At 38.5% G+C, this 6,027-nt stretch overlaps 1 pseudogene; it reads left to right on the top strand.

Annotated features, from left to right (window-relative positions):
* The first annotated feature begins 1,702 nt into the window (after nucleotides 1-1,702).
* On the top strand, nucleotides 1,703-2,269 carry LOC128586803 (60S ribosomal protein L7-like; annotated as a pseudogene).
* Nucleotides 2,270-6,027: the final 3,758 nt, after the last annotated feature.

Below are 6,027 nucleotides of genomic sequence, written 5' to 3'. Positions count from 1 at the left end.
GTTAGATGTATTAACAGGCACATGATAGATAAACAGATAGAAAGATGATAGCTGATTGATTGATTGATATCAGATGGAATTTATGAGAGGAACTGACTTACTGAGCGGAGAGGTCCCAGCACAGCCCATCTGCAAGCTGCAGGCCTGGGATGCTGGTTGTGTGTGTAGCTCAGTTCAAGTCTGAAAGCCTCGGAACCAGGTGGTTAATAGTGAACTCTCTTCCCTGAGAGCCTGGAGGGCCACTAGTATAGGCTCTGTAACTCAGAGGCCAGAGAGCCTGGAGTTCTCATGTCCAAGGGCAGGAGAAGAACAGGGTCACCACTCCAAGACAGAGAGAGAGAGAATGAGAATTTGCCTTTCCTCTGCCTTTTGTTTCTGTCAGGATCCCCGGCTGATTCTTCCACACATGGAGAACAGATCTTCCTTGCTCAGTCCACCAACTCACATGTCGATCTCCTTTGGAAACCTCACAGACACACCCCTAAATACTGCTTTACCAGTTCTCTACGTATTCCTTAATCCAGTCACATTGACACCTAAAATTAACTATCACAATTGCCGTCACCAGGCTTGACCCCAAAAAACTGTGCCAAGTGTCTGAACCTGAATCAGGCCTGAGCTGGGAAATGAGAGAAGCTTCCATATCAGAATGAAACAGATTTTTAATATCTGAAAAGCTATGGGATCTGCCCAGTGTATTCCCAGGAAAGAAGAGGAGGACTGAAAAAAAAAGAAAGAAGGGGGTTCTGTTTGTACTCTACCAAATTCAGTTTGTTCAGCAAATCATTTATAAAAATATTAGAACCTGAGGTTAGTGACTGAGAAACACAAACTATTTGACATTTTACTTTCACATCAGAAATCATTGTGCAAATGAAATGCAGAGCAGAGAGCTGATATCTTAAATGCCAAATGAAAACAACACCTGCAGACTCCTGTATACATATGACAATTAAGCAGATGAAAAATATGGCATTTCAGACAAGGAAAAGATGAATTTTTTTGCATTTCAGGTTATTATGAGGGTATATATAATCAGAAAATATTGATTTTTTAGTGAAATATTTTAGTGAGCCATCCATCCATTCTGACTCTAAACATGACGAAACCGCACACAAACCCCGGATGGAGGGTCATGGAATGCAGATGCTGGGGAACTGTTCTAGATTAAAAGAAACCAAAGAGATGCAATGAAATGAAACGTAATCTTGCTATGGATCCTAGACTAGAAATTTCTTTGCTGTGAAGGACGTAAGTAGGATAACGGTCCAAATTTGAATAAGATCTATAGAATAGATAATAGCAATATATCAGTGTTAATTTCCTGATTCGGATCATTGTATCGTGGCCATATAAGAGAATTATTTCTTGTTCTTGGGAAATGCACATTAAAATATTTTAAGGATAAAGGAAATGCAGTTCTGCAACTTGACCTTAAAACAATTTAGGAAAAGTGTGTATGTACATGTGTTCATATACTATGAATGTGTGTGTACATGTGTGTGTGTACATGGAGAGAGGGCACACACATGACAGGGCGAGGGATCACAAGAGTGGGGCACACACCATTTGCTCCCTGTATGCCCTTTGCTCTGTTTATCCAAACTCCAACTGTCCTCTCTTTTCCACCTGGAAGCTTATCTATGAAAAAGCTGGGCATTGTCACAAGGGAGATGTAAAGAACTGAGATTCAAAGGGCCAGATGGCAAGAAAAGCTGACAACTTCTCTATACCTGCAGAACCCAAACTGGCATTCGTCATCAGGATCAGAGGTATCAATGGTGTGAGTACAAAGGTCCGAAAGGTGTGGAAGGTTCTTCGCCTTCACCAGATCTTCCATAGAACCTTTGTTAAGCTCAACAAGGACTCGATTAACATGCTGAGGGTTGTACAACCATATATTGCATTAGGGTACCCTGCCCTGAAGTCAGTAAATGAGTTCATCTACAAGAGTGTTTATGACAAAATCAGTAAGAAGCAAATTGCATTGACAGGTAACAGTTCATTCTCTTGGTAAATATGGCATTCTCTGCATGGAGGATCTGATTCATGAGATCTATACTGTTGGAAAATGCTTCAAAGAAGCAAATTATTCCTGTGGCCCTTTAAGTTATTGTCTCCACAAAAGACAACCCACTTTGTATAAAGTGGAGATGCTGGCAACAGGGAAGAGCAGATCAACAGGCTTATTAGAAGAATGAACTAAGGCATCTGCCCTGATTATTTCTATAATCTGGTCAGTCCATAAATAGTAACTGCTTTCAAATTGGAAAAAAAAAAAAAAGCAATAAATTCCAACTGTGTTTTTTTGTTGGTTTGTTTGTGACAGAGTCTCACTTTATAGCCCTCAGTAGAGTGTTGTGGCATCACAGCTCACAGCAACCTCTAACTCCTGGGCTTAGGCCATTCTCTTGCCTCAGCCTCCTGAATAGCTGGGACTACAGGTGCCCACCACAATGCCTGGCTATTGCAACTGTGTTTTTTTTTTACTCATTTCACTCTCAGAGTCTCAATGTAAATATTCCACAGTCTCTGCCTCTTTCTAAAATATCTTGCTGGCCTGTACACCTGCTCCTTCATTTCCCAGCTCAAACATTCATTACACTAAGTCTACATAGTCCTCCCTCAAATGAAACAGAGGAATAAACAAAATGAAAAACAGAAGGATGGCAGATCCACCACCTTCAAGGAGGAGCACAAATCTCTGCTCCCCAAGTAGAGTCTGTGCAGAGTATCTTCCTTCCATAGAGTACAGAATGAAAAGAGGGAAAAAGCAAAAATTTCACTTTGGTGAAACCTGACAATCAAGCTGGTAAGTGATCAAGGTTGAGTGTTAACAGAACTAAGTTGTGTAAACAGAATGTGCTCTTGATATGCTGTGATGTGGGTCTTCCTGCCAAACACCCATAACCACAGTCTAATCATGCAGAGAACATCAGACAAATCCCAATTGGAAACATTTTCCAAAGTACCTGAATAGCACTTCTCAAAGCTGTCAAGGTCATCAAGAAGAAGAAAACTCTAACAAACTATCACAGACAAGGAGTCTAAGAAGACTCAAATAAGCCTAAAGTTGTATCCTGGACCAGATTTGGAACAGAAAAGGAACATTAAGTAAAAACTAATAAAATTCAAGTAAAGTGTGTACTTTAGTTCATAATAATGTATATCAATATTGGTTCATTAATTGTACCAAATGTATATGCTAATAGTAGGGAAACTTGGTGTGGGGTATATAGGAACTCTCTGTACTAACTTTGAGTTTTTTTGTAAATTTACAACTAGCTTAAAATAAGAGGTTGATTAAAAATAAAGCACCCAGCTCATGCCCATAATCCCAGGATTTTTGGAGGCTGAAGCAGGAGGATCACTTGAGGCGCAAAGTTCAAGACCAGCCTTGGCAACATGGCAAGACCCTGTGGCTACAAAAAAATTGAAAATTAACCAGGCATGGTGGGGCACACTTGTAGTCTCAGCTACTCAGGAGGCTGAGACAGGAACATTACTTGAGCTGAGGAGTTTGAGGTTGCTATGAGGTTGCATTCTAGCCTGGGCAACAGACCAAGACTTTGTTTCAAAATAAAAACAAAAAAACACAGTATCTCCACATGTGTTACACACATACACTTACATTTATGTTTCAATTGTATGAGTTTAGAAGGAGGGCAATGCTTTTATTTTTTAATTAGTATGTGTTAATTAAAAAATTCAAATAGTAACATAATCTGAGAAAGCAAAACTAAAATGGAAAGTAAATAAACATTATAGTAAAGGAATGAAACGTCATAAAGTTTCTTTTAAAAAATTTTTTATATATAAAATTACTTTATACCTTTTTAGAAAATTCATAAAGTGTAGTATTATATAACAACTAAGTCATTTAACTCTGAATTTTAAAAGATGAGGAAAAAATTACCTATACAACCTATTCACAAAAATAAACCTTTAACATGAAATTTCTATTTTTTAGTTTATTCTCTTGTTTAAAAAATAAAGTTTAGGTGGCACCTGTGGCTCAGTGGCTAGGGAGCCAGCCCCATGAACCAAGGGTGGCAGGTTCGAACCCAGCCCTGGCCATGCTGAAACAACAACAACAAAAATAGCCAAGCATTATAGTGGGCATCTGTAGTCCTAGCTACTCGGGAGGCTGAGGCAAGAGAATCGCCTAAGCCCAGGAGTTGGAGGTTGCTGTGAGCTGTGACACCACAGCACTCTACCAAGGGTAATAAAGTGAGACTCTGTCTCTAAAAAAATAAATAAAATTTAATAAAATAAAAAATAAAATTTTCCATAATAAAAGTAATGTATGCTATCTTAGAAAAAAATATAAATGCAGAAGTGTAGAAGAAAAGGTCTCTTAAATTCATAGAAAAAATTACCCTTTTATCTTAAAAAGTTTTGTATTGTTTAATTTCTATTAGAAAATAAACATTTAGAAACTACTGCAAAGTACATAATATGAAAATGAAATCACTCGTACCATCATGACCTTCTGTGTAGCTCCCTTTCTCCCACATGTGGGTATGTGCATGGGTGAGAACGTGGCGTGTATATCAGGTTACACATACATAGTGATCTGGGAAAATGCAGATGAGCAAATATTAAATAAGTAAAGTACAACACAACATAGAAGGTGAAGTTGTTTATCTTGTGGTTATAGTAACTATTCTATTAGTATGATGCTTGAATCACTTAATTTTAAATCCCATTTACTCATGTCCTCACATATTCCTCACCATGCAAAAAAAAAACTGAAGAGGACTTTTCATGACATATGGAAGATTAAAAACAAAGTAACATCTCTTAGCCCTCCCTTCTTATGCAGTACACCCCCAGAGCAAGACTTCTGTCTGCTCAGCTGAGAAAAGGACAAGGAGTTGAGTTGAACCCAAGAGAGCTGCTACCTCCATGTATGAGAACTTGGTCCTTGCCTAGGGCTCTTTACTCCTCCCCACAGTCTACCAGAGCAGAGTCAACCCCTGCAGGCACATCTCTCCAATCCCCACATCAGAATGGAGGCTGACTTTTTCTCATTTACTTCTGAGATCCACTTAGGAAAAATGTGAGTTTGGTTATTATCATCAACTGTTTTGTTTACTTAGGGAGGCCAAGTTTAAATAATATTAGGAATCAAAATATTTTATGTGATCAGGTTATGATGACCGGTACAAAATTATCTCTAACTCATTTTTTTCAAGAGCAGTATCTTTTAAATCCAACATACCTACTGTGACTTACTTTTTATCCAAAAACTCCCATCTTTAGAAAATGTATCCTTCATGACATTTGGGCAGTTTTCCAGGAGTCCCTTCCTTTGCTTTCCAATTCTGAATGGATGGCTTTATAATTTCCAGAATGTCTTTGACTATTTCTCTCTTCTTATGACACCTTTGGTGATATCTTTGGTCTCAGTTCATCCTGGCTACTATAATATAATTAATTGGGTAATTAATAAACAACAGAAATTTGTTGCTGCCAGTTCTGAAGGTCAAGGTCCAAGGTCAAGGCACTAGCAGATTTGGTGTCGAGTGAGGGCTTACTCTCTGCTTCTAAGATGTCGCCTTGTTGCAGTGTCGTCACCCAGTGGAAGGGAGGCAAGCTCCTTTGAGCCTCTTTCATAAGGGTACTAATCCTACTGACAGCCTGGTCTCCTTCCACAGACCCCATCTCTTCATACCACACAATGGTGATTAGATTTCAACACATGAATTTTGGAGGGACACAAATATTCAGCTCATAGCATCATTGCTGGGATGAGTTTATTTCTTCTATCATTTCAAAGGTAATTCGGGGGAGAGAAGTGTAGCCTGCACCTGCTGATTTGAGCTGGGAGAAGTTTACTTTCATTTAAAGAGCATTAATTAGAAGAATGAATTACTGGAATATACATAAGAATAGAAGATGAAAATAATAGCTCCTGTGATAATCCAGGTGAGAAATGATGAAAGCCAGAATTAGTGCCACATCAGTAGGATATAAAAGGAGAACTATATTGACCATTGCTTTTGAGAAAATTACTCTTTATGT

This window comes from Nycticebus coucang, chromosome 5 (assembly GCF_027406575.1).
Source record: "Nycticebus coucang isolate mNycCou1 chromosome 5, mNycCou1.pri, whole genome shotgun sequence".
Taxonomy (NCBI): domain Eukaryota; kingdom Metazoa; phylum Chordata; class Mammalia; order Primates; family Lorisidae; genus Nycticebus; species Nycticebus coucang.
The sequence above is the reverse complement of the archived record's forward strand: the minus strand, read 5'-3'. Positions and strand labels throughout refer to the sequence as shown.